This window comes from Mustela lutreola, chromosome X (assembly GCF_030435805.1).
Source record: "Mustela lutreola isolate mMusLut2 chromosome X, mMusLut2.pri, whole genome shotgun sequence".
NCBI lineage: Eukaryota > Metazoa > Chordata > Mammalia > Carnivora > Mustelidae > Mustela > Mustela lutreola.
Genome location: NC_081308.1, coordinates 106,561,818 through 106,587,680, shown reverse-complemented (window position 1 = coordinate 106,587,680; position 25,863 = coordinate 106,561,818). Strand labels below are relative to the sequence as shown.

Below are 25,863 nucleotides of genomic sequence, written 5' to 3'. Positions count from 1 at the left end.
TTTTATTTTCTCCTCCAGTAAACAACATATCAGACTGATACGATAAGGGCCAAGGTCTGGAGACAGAAGTAGCAAGGGGCTAAAAGCCGAATAATAGCCGATGCATCTTTTCTTTTCCTGCCATGACTTGGGGCTTCCAGAAGTGGTCTGCCAGCCTAACACTAAGCCCTGAGCAGAGTCTGCAGCTCTTTGAAAATTAAAGCATCAGTAGGAGCCCAAGGTCAGGTGGCACAGGGGGAGGCTGAGGGTGGACGGTGGCTTGCAGAAGAGGCTTAGGTCAGGGCTTAAAGCTAGGTTTAGAAATGGCTGAAAATGCTATCCTATTCACCGATCAGGCTAAAAAGGGGAATGGACAGAAAATTGGAGACAAAGATAAATGGAGACCAACCCAGGAGCACAGGGAGATGTACAAGTGCCATACAATATAACTCTCTGTGAGAATGGAAATGTTCTATAAATGCACCATCCCATATGGTAGCCACAAGCCACACATGGCTATTAAAGCCCTTGAAATGTGGCTGGTATGACTGAGAAACTTAATTTTTAATTTTCTTTAGTTTTAATTCATTTAAATTTAAATAGCCACATATGGGATCTCACTCAGGATTTCAGCTAATGGCTACCATAGGGACCAGCCCAGGCCTTAGAGTTACCACACTCTCTGGGTTCAAATACTAGCTCTGCCTCTTGTTGGCTGGGAGACTGGAAAATTACTTAAGCTCTCTGTGGCTCAGTTTATTCTTCTGTGAAATGGAAATATTAAGGGTTCTCACAGAACTGTTATATGAGTGAATGTGTGGAAAGCGATTGTGTGTATAATAAGGGCTATAATTTTTTCCAGTTCGAGACACTCCATAGAACACAGTCTTTCAGCCACTGCAAGAGTGGCTGGAGAGAGACCCTTGACTTCTACAGAGATAGCAAGTAGAAGTCTTGCCTCTTCCTAAACCAGAATTTACAAGAGCTGCAATTCAAATCATTGCCCTCCTGGTGAAGAGCTGAGAACATTGTGTACGTGGTAAGGTGCAAGAGACAATGCTCAGCCCTAGTCACTCACTGTCTGGATCTAGTTCCTCATCACAGACACACAGAATACTCGTTGTTGGTCCAAGCACATCCAATTACAGATACGTGAGAATTCTGGCAGATGTTACCATCCTCAGCAGTGGGAGAGACAGGGAGGTGTAACCATGGAGATCTGAATTTGAATCTCAGCCTACCATTAAGATACAGGGTGAGATTAGGTCAAGAACTTACCTTCTGTGAGCCTCAGTTTCTCCATCTATAAAATGGGGGTCTATCTTCCAAGACTGGTGTGATGATTGAAGAAAATAATATAAAAAAAGCACTAGATTAGCCAAAACACAGATCTGCTAGATTTGACTAGCACAGTGCCTGATAGGTGCTATTTTTATCCATATCTGTATATTGAATGAGAACCAATCCAAAGTAAATAGGTGAGTGAAGAGAGTCAACAACTCTCTGAGCTCAGCTGGAGATAAGGAAGTCTACTTCCTATTGCCTTCCCATTGCCCAGAGAAGTGGCCATCAGTTGTAAAGCCTGGGCTAAAACCCAGTCCTACTGCCTCCTAGTCCCAGGCCAGGCAGTACCACAGAGTCCCCCCAAAGGGCCTGCTGACTACTAATCTCTGATGGGGTTATAGAGTGTTTTTTTCATCAATCACTCTCAACGTAGGAAACAGAAGTATAAGTTACTTCATTAGAAGCACTCACACATAACTGGATACATTTACATATTAAGCAGGCAACTGAGACTCTAATCTTTCTATTTTATGTACAGCTGTAATCATTACTCAGCATCAGAATGCTTGTTAAATACCCAGGGTACTACAGAGAACTCTCAAACCTTTGCTAAGTATAGGTAACGATTAGAAAGTGCTCCCATTCACGAGCTGGATGCAATCTCCCCTCAGCATCCCTTGCACCCCGGCGACCATGTATTCAGGTGTCCCTCGAGCTCATTCAAATCACCTTAAGCATAGACAGAGAGATAGGACTACAGGTCTCTTGGATCCCTGACGTTTAGTGTGTCTGATTAGGTAACTATCACATACAGAGAGCGGGTCCCTGTTGTTTTGTGCATTGTGTCTTTGATTTGGAAGTGAAGCAGAGAAGGGAGACAGAAAATTTCAGAGCTCCGAGAGCAGCAGAGGGACTATTTGAGAGGCCAGCGCCATCTGCAGTTGTCAGTAGTGTGGCTTAGCAGAGCAGAGGAAGATGAAGAGAATGCCTCAGAGAAATTTACCCGTCTTAAAACATTGTTGCCTCAGACCAACTCTAAAGACAGCTACTTGAAAAACAACTCCAATTCAAAATTCAATAAATACCAAACGAGACAAAGACATTATAAGAAAACTATAGCCCATATCCCTCATAAACGTAGACAAAAAAAATCCTCAACAAAATATCAGCAAATCAAATTTAGCAACACATAAAAAGGATAATACCTCATGACTAAGTAAGGTTTATTCCAGGAATGCAAGAGTAGTTAAACATTTGAAAATCAATCAGTATAATTTATCATGTCAAGAGGATGAAAAATAAAAACCATATAATATATCAATTTATGCAGAAAAGGCATTTGACAAAATGCAGATCTACTCATGATAGAAGCTTTCAGGAAACCAGATAAAGAAGGGAATATCCTCAACCTGATAAATGACATCTACAAAAACCCTACACCTAACATCACACTTAATGGTAAAAGACTGAACACTTTCCTCCTAATATCAGAAACAGGACAAAGATTTTAAAAAAAGAAAGAAACAGGACAAAGATGTCTGCTCTTACCACTTCTATTCAACATTGCATTGGAGGTTCTAGCTAGGGCAGTTAAGCAAGAATAAAGAAATAAAAGACACAAAGATTGAAAAGGGAAAAATAAGACCACATTTATTTACAGACATCATGATCATCTACCTAGAGAATCCCACAGAGAATACCAAAAACTTACTAGAACACATAAGAGTATAGCAATATGATAGGACACAGGGTCAATATATAAAAATCAATTGTATATCAGTTGAAAAGATTTATTTATATGAGAGAGAGAGAGAGAGAATGTGAGTGGGGGTTGGGGGAACAGAGGAAAAGGGAGAGAGAATCTCTGGCAGACTCCCTCCGGAGTGCAGAGCCCAACACTGGGCTTGATCTCAGGACCCCAAGCTCATGACCTGAATCAAAATTAAGAGTCGGACACTTAACCAACTGAACCACCCAGGTACCCTCAAAAATGAAATATAACAAACAAGACAATTTACAATAGCATAATAAAAATGAAATACTTAGGGATAAATTGAACAAAATATGTGCAAGATTTGTCTGCTGAAAACTACAAAACACTGATGAATTAAATTAAAAGAGACCTAAACAAATGGAGAGGCGTACCGCATTCATGGATCAGAAGACTCAGTAGGGTTAAGAAGTCCATTCTCCCCAAATTAGTCTATAGATCCAACACAATCTCTGTCAATATCTCAGCAGGCTTCTTTGGAGGAATTGACAAGCTGATTCTATAATTTTTATAGAAAAGCAAAGGATATAGAAGAGCCCAAACTATATTTTAAAAGAACAAATTTGGAGGACCTACACTGTCTGATTTCAAGACTATGAATCCACAGTAAACAAAGCAGTATGTTATTGGCATAAGGCTGCCTATATAGATGAATAGAACGAATGGAAAATCTATAAGCAATCCCATACATGTACGGTCAGTTGATTTTTGACAAAAAGGCAAAAACAATATAGAGATAGGATCATCTTTTTAAAATTTTATTTATTTATTTGTCAGAGAGAGCACAAGCAGGGGGAGCAGCAAAGCAAGAGAAGCAGGCTCTCCACTGAGTGGAGACCCCAGTGCAGGGCTTGATCCCAGGACCCTGGGACCATGACCTGAGCCAAAGGCAGACATTTAACCAACCGAACCATCCAGGTGCCCCAGCATGGACTTTTCAACAAATGTTAGTGGGACAATTTGACATCTGTATGGAAAAAAAAAAAAAAAGAACCTCGACCCTTACCTTGTATCGTATATAAAAATTAACTCAAAATGGATCATAGACATAAATGTAAAAGCTGAAATATAAAACTCCTAGAATAAAACATAAGAGAAGACTCTTTGTGACCTCTGGTTAGGCAAAGATTTCTTAGATATGACCAAATGTATCTGTACATAATGGAATATTACTCAGCCATCAAAAAGAATAAAATCTTGCCATTCATAATGCCTTGGATAGAGCTACAGTGTATTATGCTAAGCAAAAGAAGTCAATCAGAGAAAGACGAACACCATATGCTTTCACTCATAGGTGGAATTTAAGAAATAATACAGATGAACATATGGGAGGGGGGGAAAAAGAGAGGGGGAAACAAACCGTAAGAGACTCTTAAAGATAGAGAACAAACTGAGGGTTGATGGAGGGAGGTGGATGGATGACAAGGTAGATGCGTGATGGGTATTAAGGAAGGCACTTGTCATGTTGAGTATTGGGTGTGGTATGTAAATGATGAATCACTGAATTCTACTCCTGAAATTAATATTGCACTGTATGTTAACTAACTAAAATTTATTTTTTATAAAGATTTCATTTGTCAGAGAGAGAGAGAGCGCACAGGCAGGGGGAGCAGCAGGCAGAGGGAGAAGCAGGCTCTCCACTGAGCAGGGAGCCCAATGCAGAACTCTATCTCAGGATTCTGGGATCATGATCTGAACTGAAGGCAGACACTTAACCAACTGAGCCACCCAGGTGCCCCTAACTAACTAGAATTTAAATAAAATTTGAAGAATGAAATGATCAAAGAAAGAATGAACAATAGATGAAAAATGAACAGATTGAGCTTCATCAAAATTATAAACTTCTGGGGTGCCTGGTTGGCTCAGTGGGCTGAAGTTTTTGCCTGCAGCTCAGGTCATGATCTCAGGGTCCTGGGATTGAGCCCCAAATCGGGCTCTCTGCTCAGCAGGGGGTCACAATTAGGCAGAGATATAAATACATACATACATACATACATACATACATACATTCTTTTAAATAAATAAATACATTCTTTAAAATAAATAAATCCGAATAAATAAATAAAATCTTTAAAAAATTATAAACTTCTGCTCTTTGAAATACAGGGTTAGGGGCACCTGGGTTGGTCAGTCGGTTGAGCATCTGACTCTTGGTTTTGGTTCAGGTCATGATCTCAGGGTGGTGGGATCAAGCCCTGCATTGAGCTCTTGTGCTCTGTGGGAAGTCTGCTTGGAATTTTCTCTCTCTCTCTCTCCCTCTGCCCCTCCCTTTGCCCACTCACCACTCACACACACACACACACACACACACACACACACACACACTGTCTCTCTCTCTCTTTCTCTCTCAAATAAATAAATAGACCTTTTAAAAAAAGGGTTAGAAAATGAAAAGGTAAGCCACGGACTGGGAGAAAATCTTTGCAAACACATAAATGATAAAGGACATGTATCCAGACTATGTAACTATATAAGTCAAAACTCAATCATAAGAACACAAACAACTCACCTAAAAATTAGGCAAAAATATTTGCATAGACAATTAATCAAAGAAGAGATCTAGATGACAAATGAGCACACTGGAGAGGAGAAAATTACATGACCCTAAAATATGTCACTTTATCATATGGATTATTTTTATATGAAGGCAATCAAAGATCTAGCAGTTTCAAGAAAAACTTTTCCTTTTCCCTTTACTATCTAAAACAATTTAGATATGGGGCCTGCCTCAGAGAGAGAGAGAGCTATTACCAGAGATAGTTTGTATCTGAATGATCTATCTGTATGTCAGGACAAACATTTAATAACCAAACATCTGTTCTTCTTATTGTCCTGTGAATTACCCTCCTACCCTTTGAAGCCCTAGGTGCCTATCCTATCTTTTAGCTCAAGATGGCACATAAGCCTCAACTGCCTGTCTTTGAGCTTCTTATGCCTTTGTCAGGCTCTTGTACATATGAAATTAAATTTGTTTTTCTCCTGTTCATCTGTCTTATGCCATTTTAATTATTAGACCAGCCAAAGAATTTTAAAAGGGAGAAGGAAAATTTCTCCTTCCCAACAACATGAAAGGACCCTCATTATTATTAGTCATTCGGAAAATGCAAAGTCAAACCATAAATACACATGTATTAGAATCCTAAAATCTAAAAAAAAAAAAAAAAAATTGACCCTATGCAAGCATTAGCAAGGATGCAGAACAACTAGAACATTTACGCATTGCCTATGGGAATTCATTTTGGAAACTTAATCACACACACCCCCAAACCTGTGCAGATTCTTTTTTTTATGAAGTTAGGTATACACTTACCTTAGGAGCCAGCAACCCAACTCATAGGTGTTTACCCAAGAAAAATTAAAATATATGTTCATGCAAAAACCATACATAAATATTCATAGCAGCTTTATTAATTATCACTCAAAGCTGGAAACAACCCAAGTGTCTATCAACTGGTGAATGTACAAACAAATTATAGTACAACCATATGATGGACGATGTGGAGATTAAAAAGGGATGAACTAAAACATAGATGAATGTCAAAAGCATTATGCTAAATAAAAGAAGTCAAACCTAAAAGTCTATATATTGTATGATTCCATTTATATAACCTTCAGGAGAAGTCAAAACTGTGGGAGTAGGGACGCCTGGGTGGCTCAGTTGGTTAAGCGGCTGCCGTCCGCTCAGGTCATGATCCCAGCGTGCTGGGATGGAGTCCCACGTCGGGCTCCTTGCTCAGCGGGGAGCCTGCTTCTCTGTCTCTGCCTGCCGCTCTGTCTGCCTGAGTTCATGTGCTGTTTCTCTCTCTCTGACAAATAAAATATTAAAAAAAAAAAAAAACTGTGGGAGTAGAAGATAGATCAGTGGTTGCCAAAAGTTGGATATAGGGGGAAAGGGCTGACTGCAGAAGGGCACAAAAGAACTTTGGGGGTAATGAAAATATTCTTGACTGTGTTTGTGGTGACACAACAATATACATTTGTTTGAAATTCATTTATATGTTTACTTGAAAAAAGAGACTATTACAGTATGAAATTTACCCTTCAATAAACCTGACTTTAAAATACAGGGATCATACTGGTGAGCCTGTGGTAGGGAATGGATTTACCAGTCTCACTTCCTTGCCTTCTAACTGAACCAAATGGAAGTTTATCCACTCAACACACAGCAAACCAATAAAAACAATCACGGAGATTTTGTGATAAAGAAAGATAGGCGATTCATTGGTGTGGCATCACCCAGGAGAACACAGAGCTAATGCTTAAAAGTCCTGAGCTCCCCAGTGGCTTGCAAATGAGGGTTTTTAAGGGCAAAATTTGGGCAGGGGTCTTCTGAGAAGATGGACACAGTTGATTGGAGGCCCATGAAGTCTGCTAGCAGCTGCTCTTGTGCCACTTCGAACGATTTGGAACCTGAAAAATATCTTTAATTTTTATGTTAGAGATTTCATTAGGTACATCTGGTGATTGTATCTCCAGGGCAGTGCTGATTAACTACTTGTCCTACAGGTTCCTTTGAATGATAAGCAAGCATTCCTATCTCTTGGGGCTAGGCCTGTGTGCTCCTTGGGCAGTCCCGCTGTGCTTGGAGGTGACGTGTTCATTCTTCCATCTGAGCTGGTAAGATGGATGCTGAGTTCAGCTTGTCTTCCACGCGGAAGGGTATGTGTGCTCAGGGGGAGTGTTCTTCGTATTCAGGAAGGGTCTCCGTCATTGCCCTGCTTGCCAGAAGGCCAACCTGGCCCTTTGGTAGCAGCTGGGCAAATATAGCTGGGGGGGGGGGAGGGAGGAGAGTTAGCATCGCGCAGTAGTTTAAGGCACAAGTTTGGATGTTTGTGTGTGTGATTAAGTTTTTAATTCCAATTCCAGCATAGTTAACATACAGTGCTACATTCGTTTTAAGGCACAGGTTTTGGCATCAGACCAATGTGAGTTTAAATGGTAACTGCAATATCCAAGTTGCACCATCTTGGCTAACCCACTCAATGTCTTGGAGCCTCAGTCCCCTCATTTCTAAGACCAGATTACTAATACTCAGTTATTTCCCAGCCTACCTGCAAAGCTCTCATACACAAACACAAGCGAAAGTGTCTGTATAACACAGCGATGAGAGATAACAGGGGAAGTAATGCGTCTGAGAGGGCTTGATAAATGATAACCATTCTTATTCCTAATCAGAAGATCATGTAGGGTAGTAGAAGGAGAGCAACCTGGCTAGTAGGAAAGATGCGTGGGAGGCGTTGGTGCCTTCCACCCGAACCACATTCAACTCTCTCCACTTGTGGCATTACCCATTCAGTGGGTGACCCACATTCTGGAATTTCCAGGACAGCCGCAGTTCTAGTCCCAGGGGATCACATGTCAGTGCTGGGGAAATGGAGGGGGGGGCTGTAGTTAGAGAACACATTCCAAGTCTCCCCCACACCCACCCACTTCCTTGCTCTTCTCTCCTTTCCTCCCCATCAGCGGGGATTTGCTCAGACTTCTTTCAGGTGAAATCGAACAGAGCCAGAAGGTAAATCTCCTGGGTGGGGAAGAAATGGCAACAAAACCCGACCACCTCTGCACAATACATTTGAAGGCCAAACACAACTGGTTGAGAGATCACCGTTATCTGCGACACCCCTCCCTTCCTCGCCTCGACCTCACCGCCTCATCCCTACTCTCGCCCTCCCTCCTCCTCTCCCCTCCCTTCCCGTCTCAGGAGGGGCCTAGAGTTGAAAAAACATTTGTCTCCAAGCTGATCAACTGGGACTGAGAGGAAGGCAAATGAATTATTTCGGTTCAGCGGCAAGTGCGAGCGTGGGTTTTTCCGGCGCCCGCCCCCCCCCCTTTTTAATTAATGAACAATCTGGCCCATTGCTGCTCCCGTAGGTATGCAAAATAGCTTCTTCATTTGAAATCCCTGTTGTTGAATGTACTCCGCGGGGCACAATCACATTGCCGCCCCCTGTTTTGCATAAGAAACCGCTGTTTCCAAGATAAGAATCTTTTCATTTAGCAGTCATGAGCTCATCCTTTTTCCTGTGCATTGTGGCTCCCGCTCCTTTGAGTCAATACCCAAACAATGGCCGCCTGCGCCGGCTCGGGCACCCTTCTGCCCCCCGCCCCGGAAGACACAGAAGCCTGTGGCCTCCGGAAGCCTGCCTAGGCAGGCAACCCAAGTTCTTTTCAGGCGTCAGATGTCAAGAGGGTAAGAAATAAGAAGATCCGAGACCTCTGAAAATCTTCCGCTGGCTTTAAAGCCGACCCTGGGAAAGAAACCCTGAATGGCATGGGGTGTGTGACGGTGGGGGGTGGGGGGGCGGACAGGCGGTGCCCTAGGATCATGAACTTAAACAGCCTGGGAAATCTAGGGCCAAGGAGTGAGGAACCCACAATGCGCAGGGCTGCTCAGCCACTCCTCCTCTGTCCCTGATCATCAGACTGCATCCTGTCCCTGCCCTTTGGTTTGGAACAGCCACGCCCACCGCACAAACCACACAAAGGCTCTGCACTCCAATCAGAAGGTGGAAGGAGCCTTCTGATTTTCTGTTGGAATCGAAAGGCTGTCCTCTTTCTGCATGTAGGTAAACCGAGGCCCAGGAGAGAGGGAGCTCCAGCCTCATGCCGTTTCTTCCACCACACATGGCTGCCTCTGGAGGGAATCAATAACATTTGTGTACAAAGCGCTGAGGAAAGAGACATGATAGGAGATTAAATGCGATCACGGTAAACTACAAAGCCCATACAAACAGTAGGGGTTTTATTGTTAGCCTCCTCATTTGTAGGAGATATTTTCAAAAGATCCAGGAGAATAGCAAAATTTAACCTTTACCAATGTGAAAGGATTCTGCAGAAAGCAGTTGTTTCCAGACAAAATGTATGTAGTCAGTTTACCTCTGGGAATGGGGCTACACGGTTGCCTCAACTCCGCACTCATTTATTTCCCCTTTGGGCAGAGGAAATAATGCAACAAAGAAGCTTTAATCAAACCATAGATAAGGACCGCCTATCCAGAAGGAAGCCAGATGCGCTGAGGCCCACAAGAAATGGGGAAGACAAAGGCCATGCCTTTAGAGAGGTTACAAGCTGGTTGATAGGATGTTTTGTCTCTGCAATTTGATCATAAACCCCTTCAGGGCAAAGCCCATGTATCCTTGGTAACTTCTGGCCGAGAAAAGCTCACAGTAGGAGTCTAGTGTGTTCTTGCTGATTGGTTGGTTGACTGGGATAAACAAGACCTCCCGGGCTGACTCTGAAGTGTTCCCAGCATTGCTTTTTCTCCATGTTTGATACAGAGGAACCTTTATTGCATTTCAAACAAATAGTTCCCCTGGAGTCCTGAGAAAGCACCAGTGATTCCCAGTATGTTTAGCCCTCTGTGGCCCTCAAGATGAGAGGGAGGCATTTTCCTCTTATGCACCAAAGGAAAAAAAAAAAAGAAAAAGAAAAAGAAAAAAGAAAAGAAAAAGGAAAAAAGAAAAAAGTAGTATTTCAATGCCACTGATGATATTACTGAGTAAAAGCACAGCATGAAAATCGGGACAGATTTCCCTTACCAAACCATCAGTTTTATGGATCACACATCTCACATCCTAGATCTAAAACAGTGCTAGAGCAGAAGGCAGGGGACTTGGGTTCACATCCTAACTTGGCCCCTCGTTAGTTGTGAGAGTCTGGCAAGTCACCTGTCTTCCCTGAGCCCCAGTCTCCTCATCTGTAAAATGAGGCACTGACTAGACCAGTTTCCTAAATTCAGTGTTGGAAGTCTAAATCTTTTCAAATATTGGGGATGTGAGGGGGTTGGGGGGTAGTCCCTGGTGGTAAAAAGACAAGGACAAGTAATACCTTTAGACAATGGAATATTACTCAGTGCCCCCTCAAGATGAACTAGGAAACCATGAAAAGATAAGGAGGAAATTTAAATACATATTACTAAGTGAAAGAAGCCAGTCTGAAAAGGCTGTGTGCCACAGGATTCCAACTATATGACATTCTGGAAAAGGCAAAACTATGGACACAGTAAAAAGATCAGTGGTTCACAGGTGTATGTATGTGTTGGGGAGGTAGATGAATAGGCAGAAAACAGGATTCTTAGGGCAGCAAATATACTCTGTATGAGTATTTGCCCAACATAAACTATGGACTCTGAGTGATGATGTGTCAATGTAGATTCATTGGTTGTAACAAATGAACCACTCTGGTGAGGGGCTCTTGATATTAGAAGAAGTTATACATGTGTAGTAACAGGGAGTGTGTAGGAAACCTCTGTATCTCCCTCTCGGTTGTGTTATAAACCTAAAACTACTCTATTAAATAAACTCTTTAAAAGAAAAAGACAAGAACCACTGGACTGGATGACTGTTTCCAGTTACAATATTTCCTGATTCTATGAAGTCCAATTTTTGTTCCTGGGATCTGCTTTAAAAGGAACCAGGGTGTTTGCTATTTGAAAGAACCCCACTTCTAGTTAAATCTGGCAAATTGAACACTTCCTGAGACCCCACAAAAAAAGACAGTAAAGGAATGAAAAGGCCAAACACCAGGAGGACACAGGCAAGACAGCACAACCCCGCCCACCCTCCACAAAATGTGGAGACTAGAAAACGGATAAATGAGTAGTAACTGACTTAGTGGCCTACAGAATGCTGAAACCAAAGGAAGATGTTTGTACTGCAAACCCTAAAAGGCTCCAGAAGGTACCAAGTATTTCCCAAAGTGGGAGTTTGGGTGAGGAGTTGAAGTCAGGATGATTGATTGAACATTTTTAGAAGGAACAATTAGTCCCCAGATCTCTTCCTCCGTGCTATCAAAAGATGGGACACCTGAACTAAGTATAGCTGACGGCCCACACTGAGATGCCATGCTGAAAACAGGGTTTAAGTTGAAGTCTGCATTCTGAACATTGAGACCTCCAGTCCCTTCCCTTGGCTCAGTTCCTAAAATACTGACAGCTAGGTTTACACACTATGCAAGAGATTGGAAGGTTCTGCTGCAGGAAACTGACTGAACCCAGAGAAATAAAACAGAGATGATACTGGAGAAGTGAGCAGGGTGTCAAATGTGGAGTCCTGTAGGGTTTGGGGATGTTAGCTGTCTGACCAGAAAGTCCTCCAAGGGTTTTAAGTAGAGGAAAAACAAGATCAAGTTTGCGTTTTTAAAAGATAATTAAAAAGGGAACTACTGTGGATGTTTACAGACAGAGAACACAGAGCCATGTATTGGCTAGGTCCAATCATATTAAAACACAATTGCTTACCTTCCCTGTTCATCTTCCCTTCCAAGCTTCTAGGAGTCAGTGGCAGTGAAGGGAGCTGTGACACAGACATAACAGTGGTATTCCTGCTGGTTCTGGAAGATGTAGAGTGCTAGGGAAGGGGCAGGAGGTGTTATAAGGAAGGATGTCAGTAGCATGCCCACCGGCACCCAAGGACATGGAATGGTAAGGAAAAGAGAGCTGCACAGAGACACACTGGAGGTGTGTCTCTTGGTACCCAAAGACACAGGGCACTGAAGCACTGTTAAGATGCCGGATGAAAGAGCATTGCCAATGTGCCTGTTGACGTCTAAGAACGCAGAGTGCTGGTGGTAAGGGGCAGGGGTGGCAAGTGGAAGACGAAGCTAATGTGGTTCAGAGATTGGTTACATTAATTAAGCAAATAAATGAGAATTATAATAAGCGCCAGGTTTCTCACCATTGCAGAGGATACCAGAAACATGGAAAGGAGCAAGTCCAGACTGAACCCTAAGATTCTGAGTTGAAATTGGAGGTTTTGGTATGAACCCATGCTTTTTAAACATATATACTCAGAAAAATGGAGAACTAGTTATAGGGGTGTGTGTGTGTGTGGGTGTGTGTGTGTGTGTGTTGTAGGCCCTCTTACAGACTAGCTCTGAGAGGTAGTCAAGAAGGTCTAGAAACAATGACAACCCATTGACAAAGAGCACACCAAGTGCCCGGGTCATGGTTTTTATCTACCACCCTCCACTAAAGGAAGTGCTCAAAGAATAATAGGATGCCAAAAGAACACCACCTTGCAAGGGATTCCCCATGGTCAAATCTGGGACAATTTGAGCATCAAAATAAATAATGATAATAATGGATTACAACCAGTTATATAAAATAGGAATCCATAAGTCCATATTGATACAAACAAACCAATAAATAAATAAATGGGGGGGATGGACAGACTGTATTTTACAAAGATACCCACCACAATATATTCCATGTCACATGCTGTTCTTATAATGAGATGTTAATGTAATTTTCTCACGGAGGGGTGAGGGCTATGTCCCTTCCCCTTGAACCTGGGTGGATACTTATGACCCCATCAGCCACAGAGTACAACGAAAGTGAAGCTGTGTGATTCCAGAGATAGTATCAGAAAAAAAAAACATGCGGGACGCCTGGGTGGCTCAGTGAGTTAAAGCCTCTGCCTTCGGCTCAGGTCATGATCCCAGGGTCCTGGGATGGAGCCCCACCTTGGGCTCTCTGCTCAGCAGGAAGCCTGCTTCTCCCTCTTCCTCTGCTTGTGATCTCTCTCTCTGTCAAGTAAATAAACAAAATCTTAAAAAAAAGAAAGAAAGAAAAAAAAAAACATGCATTTCCACCTCACCCTCTCGGGATGCCTGCTATTGAATCTCAGCCTCAATCCCAGAATACAATTAAATAGCCACACAGAGAGGGCTCACAGAGGGTGTGTGGCTAACAAGTCGAGCTGAGCGCCCAGCCAAAAGCCAGCGCCAACTTGTCAGCCATGTGAGTGAACCACCTTAGAGGTGAATCCTCCAGCCCCAGCTCATAGTTCACCTTGCCCAGATGCAGCCTCATAAACTAGAGAAATATTGTTTTAACCTACTAAGTTTAAGAGTAGTTTGATACACGGCAATAGAGAGCTGGAGCAGGTCCCTTCTCTTCCTTATAGGAGAAGGCCACCTAAGGCAGAGCAACAGAAATAGAAAGTCACTCCAGGCGCCATGACAGTAGTAGGTGATTCAGGAGGCCAAGGTGGTGGCTGGCGGACTGATGAGGAACAGGGCATAGGCATCATCTAGGAATATCTCCCCACAAAATACAATTGATTACAGAAAAAACATGGGGTCTTTAGGGTGGAGAAACCTGCAGACACCAATCTGGCCAGGTGATCAAGTTTGACATTCCCCGTGAGGGGACAGGTTGGCATTGTCTGCCTTCTGATGTGAGGTACCGAGAAGAGCATAGCGTCATTTCTGGGATATTTCTACTGAGAGAATGTGGACTGAGTCTAGTCCTGAGGAGACACATGTGGGTCACCCTACAAAATGTAAAACCAGCAGTTTCTAAAACTGTCGAGGATGTGGAAGAATCAAGAAAGACTACAGAACTATTTCAGACTGGAGAAGCCTAAAGAGCCTAAACAACACAGGCATGCAACCCACGTGCCTGGATGGAATCCTGGACTGGAAAGGGAAAAGAGACCTCACTGGGATGGTCGGCGCAATTTTAACGAGGTCTGGAGACTGGAGAGAAAGACTTATGTAAGCGAGCACAAGCACAGTGAAGTGTTAACAGTTAGGAAACTAGGTGGAAGGAATATGGACGTTCTCTGTGCCTCACTCGGCTTTTCTGTAAACTTGAAAATATTTCAGAATACGCTATTTTTCAAAACCACACAGTTGCTTATATTACCAAACCATTTCAGATCAAAGTCTCCTTGCTTAATTTCAGCCACTCAACCAAATCTATTCTTCAAGGCAAAGAGGTAAAGATATAGCATGCCTAACCCCAAACCACAGGTATGCAAATCACATTGCCAGCCAAGCCCTGATTCATACTAATTCATCAACATTTCCATGCCCAGTACTGCATCAGCTCTCTCAAGCCCAACCAAGAGGGCAGGGTGTGGCCTGCGCTTCCAACGCTGCAGGTGCTCATTGCACAAAACAGCCCCTCCCCTGATGTGATGCAACAGAGAGGTATCCCTTTGTGGTAATAGTCTGTCATCTCTGAGTCTTTGGCAAAACTGTAACATTTCGATATCATTCTAATTCATTTTCTGCCTCATTCTTCCTTTTGTCACCTCATTCTCTACTCCTGATGCACTGATGGCTGGGTGGGGGTGGGGGGGGATTTTGAGTCTTCCCCTCAAAGTGTCCTGCCCCTCAGCATGTGAGTTTTACCGCAGGGATATCCACATAGTAAGTAACTGGATGGAAGAAATTAAACAACACGAGTAATTAAAGAATACAAATTAGACCACAATATGGTAGGCTTATTTTTTAAAACATTTTTTTAAGATTTTATTTATTTATTTGGTAGACAGAGATCACAAGTTGGCAGAGAGGCAGGCAGAAAGAGAGGAGGAAGCAGGCTCCTCGCTGAGCAGAGAGCTTGAGGCGGGGCTCCATCCCAGGATCCTGAGACCATGACCTGAGCCGAAGGCAGAGGCTTTAACCCACTGAACCACCCAGGTGCTCCTGGTAGGCTTATTTTGAGTTAATGCCAGCCTTCATGCAGCATGATGGTAACATATACTGATGATCACAAAAATATTTGTGCCTTTTGTCAAGCATTTTGATAAAATTAGCCTGGAAAAAAAAGATAAAGAGTATTGGGGCTCCTGAGTGGCTCAGTCGGTTGAGCATCTGCCTTGGGCTCAGGTCATGATCCCAGAGTCCTGGGATTGGAAAATCCCCCGTCACCCCCGCAGTTTCCTGCTCAGTGGGGAGTCTGCTTCGCCCTCTCCCTCTGCAGCTCCCCTTGCTTGTATTTTCTTGCTCTCTGTCAAATAAATAAATAAAATCTAAAAAAAAGATAGTGTTATTTGCAATATTGAAAAGATTCGCTTAATATAAATGTGAGCTATTCATACATTCTTTCAACAAATATTTACTGAGAACCTACAATGAACCACGTATATATAATAGAACAGAGTAACGTTGAAGTCTTACAATAAATTGACAAAATGAAATGTTACATAACTGTTAAACGACTGCGTAGAGATACTCACAGGAAAGTGTTTATGAAATAATGTAAACTGGAATAAGCAATTTTATAGACACTATGTATGAACTGTAAGTTATAATAAATCCAGACATGTCATTAGATGCTTAAGTATCTCGTTCAAATACTCACAGAAGCTCTAGTGTTACTGCCCCCATGGTACAGATAAGGAAACTGAGGCTCATGGGGATTATGAAAATACAATATTAGAATGTTAGTTCCACAAACTAATGTTCTGACTGTCTTGTTTATTGCTGTACCCCCAAGCGTCTAGAACAGCACCTCACATACAGCAGACAATAAATAGTTCTTGACTGCTGGAAGTGACTGAACCATGATTTGGACTCAGTGCCCCTATATGAGAAACTTCATTCAAATAAGGTAACCGCCCCCCCCCCCCCCACCCAGGACTATGGGGTAATGGGTTCTAAAGTCGGTTTGGGTGCCTTCTGAGTTCTTTTGCTGTGAGGGCCTTCCAGACTTTCCTCTCCTTTCTTTTCTCTTTTACTGCCTGCCCTCTGGTGGAGGTTCTGATGAGTAGCAGGAGTCAGGGAGGAAGGCCACGGTCCTTACTGACTAGACAGATTGCCTATGTCTTATCTGGAAGTGATTAACATCCAGTTTTGTCAGTTTCTCCATAGTATGGAAATAACTGCACAGATTTTCACCAAATTTGGATGAAATTTCACCTATTTGAAGTGAGAACACATTATATTGACAAAATTAACTTTGAGTACTTATAGGGCACCTCAGTTATTTTTTTTTCTTCTGTGTTGAGTTGCGCAGTCCATCATTTTCAAGACATGTGTGAGTTAAGAAATTTACACTTTATGAATTGTGCTTCACTGCCGTGGATGAAGAGGACGTTCACAAATTTCACTGGTTTTTGAATGAATAAATTCATTATTTTTCAAAATTATTAATTTTTAATTTTACTTGTCTCTGATCACAAAGAAATACCACAAGATTTATCCCAAAGGTTTTAGATTAATATTAGTTTCGCATCACAAAGAACATTGTTAAATAAGAATTTTTCCAAGACACACCCATGTAAGGGCCAGTAGGAAGGATAGGCTCTTTCAAGGGCAAAGGAACATGAACATGCGAGAAGAATGTTTGGTGGAAGATCAAGAGACTGATGTTCTTACATTGGCAGTTGAAACCAAAGTCCAGTTCAAAGACACATTTGGCTGCGGGTCAGGAGCTATGTGTGCTATGAATTCAGATGTTTCTGCAAGAGAAAATAATGCTTTTAAATTTGAGCTCCAAATCAATGACGCCAGAGAATCCACACCAGTTCTCCGTCTGGAATCTGAAAGGAGAGCCTAAATGTTCCAACAAAAAGGTCACATTGGAGCCAATTACCAAGCCCCTGAAGTTGTTAAAATCATTAATGGAACAGCATCCACAATTCCAAGAGCTTTAAGATAATATCAGGGCTGAAAATGTAATATTTCCACAGCGTGCAGTAGAGAAGAAACCGTATTTAACTCTGCCAAACCACTTGTTCCCTCAAACTACTCCGTCATCTTTTAAATGCCTGAAATACTGAGTATCTTACCCACCCCCATGGCTATTAATAAATCACAAGCACAGATGCCTCAAATAATCGGCGTTGTTCTGTGATGGGGCCTGCTCCTCATATGGGCAACACCATGTAATGTGTTCCTGAGTGATTAGCAACAGGGATCTACTCAAACCTGCTCCAGAATATAACACTAGGAATGACTTCTAAAGAAACTTGTTACAAAATTGAAAATTATTACAGCTGTGAACTAATTATTTCCATTAGAGAAAAGTATTACAATTCCAATATTCAGGTTTTTATTGTTTCTATTAAACTTTATTTAATGATTGTTAATTATTCTCTTGCTTCCTAGAATTTCATTTTTTCCAGGTACTCATAATCTAGGCCTGTAGTATTAAACTCTAGTTTTCTTTCTTATTGACGAAAAGAGACCAGCCTATCAGGCACTTAGAAACCTCCCCAGTGACTAGCACAGGGCTCGGCAAATAGTAAAGACTTAATAAATATTTGCTGAATGAATGAATAACCTTTATATAAGCTGGGGGTTTTTTGTTATGAATAATAAAATTCACTTGTTAGCTTGGGAAAAAGAGGAATTATTTGAAGGTTAGAGGGGAGCAAAAAGGTTCAAGAAAAGCCTAGAGAACCCAGATCTTCAGAAACCAAGCATCCAGGGTGCCTGGGTGGCTCAATGGGTTGGGCCTCTGCCTTCGGCTCCAGTGATGATCTCAGGGTCCTGGGATGGAGCCCCACATCGGGCTCTCTGCTCAGTGGGGAGCTTGTTTCCCCCGCTCGCCTGCCTCTCTGCCTACTTGTGATCTCTCTCTGTCAAACAAATAAATAAAATCTTTAAAAGAAAAAAAAGAAACCAAGCATCCAAAAGGCACCAAAGCAAGAACTGCTTGATGCTTCATCCCGTCTTTGTATTATTCCACTGGTGAATCAAATTCAAGAGGACGCTTCTAATTGACCTAGATTGGTTCTCCTTCACTACTCCTGAGCTAGGAGAGGATAGCGTGTCTTAATTAATATTCCTGCCAGTCTTTATCTAGTATATAAACAGAGGATCTCCCCAAATGAAACCTGGGTGCTAATGCCAACAGAAGGCAGGATGGATGCAGGAAAGGAAGGGAGGACAAAGGAATGGAGTCTTCTTCTAAGAGCTACATAAGGTTAGGAAGAAAGTATTTCATATTAAAAAATCACTAAGGGGGCGTCTGGGTGGCTCAGTCGGTTAAAGCCTCTGCCTTCGGCTCAGGTCATGATCCCAGCGTCCTGGGATCGAGTCCCGCGTCGGGCTCCTTGCTCAGCAGGGAGCCTGCTTCTCCCTCTGCCTCTGCCTGCCATTCTGTCTGCCTGTGCTTGCTCTCCCCCCCCCCTCTCTGATAAATAAATAAAATCTTTTAAAAAAATAAAATAAATAAATAAATAAATAATCACTAAGTAGGGGCACCTGGGTGGCTCAGTGGGTTAAAGTCTCTGCCTTTGGCTCAGGTCATGATCTCAGGGTCCTGGGATGGAGCCCTGCATCGGGCTCTCTGCTCAGTGAGGAACCTGCTTCCTTCTTTCTCTCTGCCTGCCTCTCTGCCTACTTGTGATCTCTGTCTGTCAAATAAATAAATAAAATATTTTTTTAAAAATCACTAAGTAATATTTTATTTTTTTAAGATTTACTTATTTTAAGAGAGCAAGCAGGGGGAGGAGCAGAGAGAGAGAATCTCAAGCAGACTCCCTGCTGAGCACAGAGCCTGATGCCAGCCTCTGCCTCATGACCCTGAGATCACAACCCGAGCCAAAATCAAGAGTTGGATGCCCAACTGAATGAGCCACCCAGGCACCCCCAAAAGCCACTACGTAATAAAGTGTTGTCTTAGAGGTTGGGCTCCTAGGACTCCCCACAGGGCACAAGTTGTAGACTCCTAAACAGAGAAATTACTTTCAAGGGGGTATTAAAGTGAGAGGGCATTTGCTATTCACTATTAACCTAATGCAAAGAACTAAGAGGAACTCTAGTTTGTTCAGAAGAGTTGATAAAGTATAAAAAATGGAGAGGTATGATCCTCACCATGTGCATCCTCAATAGAGATGCAGAGTAGACAAGAGGCTGCAATCTGAAAGATGCATCATAGTCTCTAATTTACTTAACGACCTGTATTTAGCAACACTAACAACTCTCAGGCTTCAACTTACTCATCAACAAAATGGGGTTAATAACACTTGCTTCACCAACTATATTAGGGTGCTCCAGAGAAACAGAATAGAACAGAATAGGGTGTGTGTGTGTGTGTGTGTGTGTGTGTGTGTGTGTGTGTGTTTGGAAAGACAGTGAGATTTTTATTATAAGAAATTGCCTCACATGATTATGGAAACTAAGAAGTTCTTAGATCTATAGTTGGCCCTCTAGAAGCTCAGGAGAGTCAAAGGTATAGTTCCAGTCTGAATGTCACTAGGCTTAAAACCCAGAAAGAGCCAATGTTTCTGTTTGAGTTCAAAGGCAGGAAAAAAAACAGGTTTTCCAGCTCAAAGGCAGTCAGGCAGGAGAAGCTCCATCTTATTTACAGGAAGGTAAACCATATGTGTTGTGCAAGCGTTCAACCGATTGGGTAAGGCCCACCCAAATTAGGGCTGGCAATCTGTTTCTTTGTCTGGAGAACCCTGACTAATGTAAATTTTGTTACTACGAAAGGGAGTGCTGCTGTAGCAACTAACTAAAAATGTGGAAATGGTGTTGAAACTGAGTAATGGACTAAGACTGGAGGAGTTTTGAGCTAAAGGCTAGAAAACGCCTAGATTGTCATAAAGGGACTAATCGTAGAAATATATTAGAGGTGATTCTGGTAAGAGCTTAGTAAGAAAAGAGAAAAGCTGTAGACAAAGCCTTCATCTTCTTAGAGAATATATAAATAACAGTGAACAGAATGTTGGTAGAAATATCAATATTAAAGTCCATGGTGTTGAGATCTGAGACAGAAATGAGGAGCAGGCTAATTAGAAACGGGAAAAAAGGTGACCCTTGCTATAAAGCAGCAAAGAATGTGTCTGAATTGTGTTCTGGTGCTGTGTAAGAGACAGAACTTATGAACAATGAAATTGGGTATTTAACTGATGAAGTTTCGAAGCAAATTGTTGGAGGTGTGGCCTGGATCTCCTTGACTGCTTATAGAAAAATGCAAGAGGAGAGAAAGAAATTAAAGGAATTGTTAAGCAAGAAGGAAGCAGAACTTGAAGATTTGGAAAATTATCACCCTGTCCATAAGGCAAAAAAATGGAAGAGCATGTTCTGGAGGGAACATAAAGGGTGTGGCTTATTATGGGATTAACCAGCAGAAACCCTGTCAGTTCCCACTGAAGTGGGGATGGAGGCCACAAAATGAAGAAAGGCTGTTGAACTTCTTGGATTCTACAGGAAGTTGCCCTAGAGCTATCCGCTATACATTGTGTTATCCTTCAAGAAAAGAAAAGAAGGATTCTGAAAGTGATCCAAATATCATCAGGGGCCACCATTCCCAGCACAGACCCAGGGGAAAAAGTTGATTCCTCCTTGGTTTTAGAGGGTGGGCCCACCTTTAAAGTTTCAAGACACCAGGCTGCCACAACCTAGAGCTCTGGAAACAGGGCTGCCGGGCAAAGCCTTGAGAGTGAGGCACCGCCCCCTCTCACCTGCAGAGACACAGAGACTTGTAACACCACCTAGCAGAACTTCAGGGGCAGGAGCATAGCCTAGGGACATGGGGACAAGACTGCAGGACCCAGCTGGTTCGGAAGGCAGAGCACCAAGCCAAAAAGGATTATCCTTAAGCTTTAAACCCTAATGGAATTTGCCTTGCTAGGGCTTTATTTTGGGTTTTTTTCCCCTAGTTTCAAGTTTCTGTTTAAATTCCAGTTAGTTAACATACAATGTAATATTAGTTTTAGGGGTCGAATTTAGTGATTCATTACTTACATGCAATAGCTAGTGTTCATCATAAGTGCCCTCCGTAATACCCAACCCCCATCTCACCCATCCCCCATCCACCTCCCCTCCAGCAACCTTCAGTTTGTTCTCTATAGTTATGTTTTACCTCTATACCTATGTTTTACCTGTTTTATGTTTTACCTCTCTTTTATTCCCCCATGTTCATTTATTTTGTTTTAAGCTCCACATATGAGTGAAACCATTTGGTATTTGCCTTTCTCTGACTGGCATATATCCCTCAACATAATAGACATGTCATTCTCTTTTTATTTAAATTCAGTTAACATGTAGTGTATTATTACTTCCAGAGGTAGAGTTCAGTGATTCGTAAGTCTTAATATTACCCAGTACTCATCACGTCACATGCCCTCCTTAATGCCCATCACCCAGTTACCCTATCTCCCCAGCCACCTCCCCTCCAGCAACCTGCAGTTTGTTTCCTATGATTTATAGTCTTTTATGGTTTGTCTTCCTCTCTAATTTCATCTTTTATTTTTCCCTCCCTTCTTCTATGATCCTCTGTTTTGTTTCTTAAATTCCACATATAAGTGAGATCATATGATAATTATCTTACTCTGATTGACTTATTTCACTTAGCTCAATACCCTCTAGTTCCAACCACATCATTGCAAATGACAAGATTTCATTTTTAATGGCTGAGTAATATTCCATTGTGTGTGTGTGTGTGTGTGTGTGTGTGTGTGTGTATCACATCTTCTTTATCTATTCATCTGCCAATGTATATCTGGGCTCTTTTAATACTTTGGCTATTGTGGACTTTGCTGCTATAAACATTGGGGTGCAGGTACCCCTTTGGATCACTCTATTTGTATCTTTGAAATAAATACCTGGTAGTGCAAATGCTGGGTTGTAGGGTAGCTCCATTTTCAGCTTTTTAAGGAAACTCTATACTGTTTTCTCAAGTAATTGTACCAGCTTGCATTCCTGTCAACAGTGTGAGAGGGTTCCCCTTTCTCTGCATCCTCTTCACTTGATCTTAGCCAAAAGGCCGAGAAGCAATCTCTCTGCATCCTCTTCAACATCTATTGTTTCCTCACTTGTTAATTTTAGCCATTCTGACTGGTGTGAGGTGGTATTTCGTTGTGATTTCGATTTGTATTTCCCTGATGCTGAGTGATGTTGAGCATTTTTTCATGTGTCTGCTGGTCATTTGTAATCTCTATACTTAGCTTCTTTGCAGAAATATCTGTTCATGTCTTCTGCACATTTATTGATTGGATTATTTGTTCTTTGGGTGTGGAGTTTGATAAGTTCTTCATAGATTTTGGATATAGCCCTTTATCTAATAAAACATTTACAAATAACTTCTCCTATTTTGTCTGTTGTCTTTTGGTTTTGTCAACTATTGCCTTTGCTGTGCAAAAGCTTTTATCTTGAAGTCCCAAGAATTCATTTTTTCCTTTGTTTCCCTTGCCTTTGGAGATGTGCTGAGCAAGAACTTGCTGCAGCCGAGGCCAGAAAGGTTGCTGCCTGTATTCTCTAGGATTTTGATGGATTCCTGTGTCATATTTAGGTCTTTCATCTATTTTGAGCCTATTTTTTTTAAGGCTTTATTCACTCACTTGAGAGAGCGAGAGAGCAAAATTCGAGGGGAGGGCCAGAGAGAGAGGGAGAAGCACAATCTCCACTGAGCAGGGAGCCTGATGTGGGGCTTGATTCCAGGACCCTGGGATCATGACCTAAGCCTTAGGCAGACACTTAACTGACTGAGCCACTCAGGTGCCCCATTTTGAGTCTGTTTTTGTGTATGGTGTAAGAAAATGGTCCTGTTTCATTCTTCTACATGTGGCTGTCCAATTTTCCCAGTGCTATTTGTTGAAGAGACTGTCATTTTTTCCATCAGATACTCTTTCCTGCTTTGTCAAAAATTAGTTGACCATAGAGCTGAGGGTCCTTTTCTGGATTCTCCATTCTTTTCCATTGATCTATGGGTCTGTTTTTGTGCCAGTACCATACTGTCTTGATGATCACAGCTTTGTAAGAGAGCTTAAGTCCGGAATTATGATGCCACCAGCTTTGGTTTTCTTTCAGCTTTTCATTCCTTTGACTATTCAGAGTCTTTCCTGGTTCCATACAACTTTAAGGATTATTTGTTCTAGCTTTTAGAAAAATGTTGATGGTATTTTGATAGGGATTGCATTGAATATATAGATTGCTCTTGGAAGCGTAGACATTTTTAACCACATTTGTTCTTCCAATCCTTGAGCATGGAACGTTTTTCCATTTCTTTGTGTCTTCCTCAATTTCTTTCATGAGTGTTCTACAGTTTTCTGAGTACAGATCCTTTGCCTCTTTGCTTAGGTTTATTCCTAGGTATCTTAAGGTTTTTTGGTACAATTATAAATGGGACCAATTCCTTAATGTCTCTTCTTAGACATGTCACTCTTTGTTTCCTTCTGATTTCTTCCTTTTGGAATAGGAAGAGCTATCTTTTTCCTGTCCCACCATTGTATTTTGGAAGCAGATAACTTTTTGGTTTTTCAGGTTCACAGCTGGAGAGGACTTAGCCTCAGGATGAATCATACCTCAAGTCTTGCCCATATCTAATTCAGATGAAATTTAGATAAAACTTTGAACTTTAAACTTTAGAGTTGATGCTGGAATAAGCTAAGACTTTGAGGCTGTTGGGGAGAAATGAATGTGTTTTTCATGTGAGAACAACATTTGGGGGGACCAAGAGTGGAATATTATAGATTGAATGCTTGTGACCTCCAAATTCCTATGTTGAAGCCTAGCCCTCAGTGTATGTCCAGATAGAGTCGCTAAGGAAGTAACTAAGGTTAAATAAGGTCATAAGGATGGGGCCTTGATCTGATAGGATCAGTGTCCTTATGGAAAGAGACACCAGGGTCTCTTCTTCCCCACCCCTCTCTTTCTCTCTCTCTTCATGCACACACATCAAGGAAAGGCCATGTGAGCACACAGTGAGAAGGTAGCCATCTGCAACCCAGAGGAAGAGTCCACATCAGCCACCAACCCCACTGACACCTTGATCTTGGATTTCCAGTCTCTGTAACTGTGATAAAACAAACTTCTGTAGTTTGTAGCACCAAGTCTATGGTATCTTGTTTTGACAGCCCAAGTAAGCAAATACATCTACCATTTAAAAAACTGCTAAGAAAATCAAATAATTTAAGTGATATAGAAGTGCCCTTTGAGGAGAAAGAGTTAAAATAACTGCATAGGTATAAATATTATTTTTGTGTGTCTATAATTAATATAGACTACACTGGCCATCAGTTGTTACGTAGGAATATCTGGAAGACCTAAGTGTGAAAGACTGCTAACATTCTCAATATTATTATCAAAATATGTACAGGGAACATTTCAAATTAGTGGGGAAAGCATGAATTATTCAGTGAATTGTGTGGAGCCATTTGGAGAGAAATAGTTAAACTCCCACATGATGCCCAACATATAAAAATTCCAGACTCTTCTAAACCCTACATTTAAAAAATAGCTCAACAGCATTAGAGGGAAATGTTGAAAACATTTTTATAGTTTAGGGATCGAAAATATCTTAAGTTTCAAATTCAGAAGCCATCACACTAATGGAAGATAGTCAGAAAAAGGGCAGACAGTGGCAAGGGGCTCCTCATCCTAAGAAAAAACTACCTTTAAAAGGAAAAAGACCCCACCCCGTTATTCTACACCACTCTGGAAGGAGTCCTCTATACTTTCTCTCATGAACAACTACCTGATAGGTAGCTGAGTGTGTGGACAAAAACCTGACTCAGTGACAGGTACACGGAGGGTTAATCAGATTAAAACAGTCTGCCAACAATCTCATTAAAAACCCCAAAAACCTAGAGTCAGAAACTCTAATGGCAACTCTCTCTGGTGCCCTCCCTCTTTGGGAGCTTTGTACTATCACCCAATAAATTTTGCTTTGCTGCCCACCACTCTTCGTCTGGTCTACCTCTTCATTCGTCAAAGCAGCATGACCAAGAAAAGCAGGCACTAAAGAAAAAAAATCCTGAAACAATACTATGTAAAATTTTTCAAGTTCTTTTTTTTTTAAAGATTTTATTTATTTATTTATTTATTTGACAGAGAGAGATCACAAGTAGGCAGAGAGGCAGGCAGAGAGAGAGGAAGGGAAGCAGGCCCCCCACCGAGCAGAGAGCCCAATGCGGAACTCCATCTCAGGACCCTGAGACCATGACCCGAGCCGAAGGCAGCAGCTTAACCCATTGAGCCACCCAGGCGCCCAATTTTTCAAATTCTTTACAGCAAACACACACACACACTTAATGGATAAGCAATATAGTGGGAGAAAATATTTGCAGCATAAAAACAAAGGGTTAATAGCCACCAAATATAAAGAGTTTCCACAAATTAATATAACACCAATTATACAATAG

At 41.8% G+C, this 25,863-nt stretch overlaps 1 long non-coding RNA gene across 1 annotated transcript in view; it reads right to left on the bottom strand.

The window, feature by feature from the left end:
- Positions 1-8,788: 8,788 nt before the first annotated feature.
- Positions 8,789-25,863, bottom strand: part of LOC131821961 (uncharacterized) — a 29,679-nt gene continuing 12,604 nt past the window's right edge. The window contains exons 2-3 of the long non-coding RNA XR_009350026.1: positions 17,144-17,226; positions 8,789-9,702 (exon numbers count right to left, since the gene is read on the bottom strand). This is a non-coding gene — a long non-coding RNA (uncharacterized LOC131821961). The remainder of the gene's footprint in view (positions 9,703-17,143; positions 17,227-25,863) is intronic.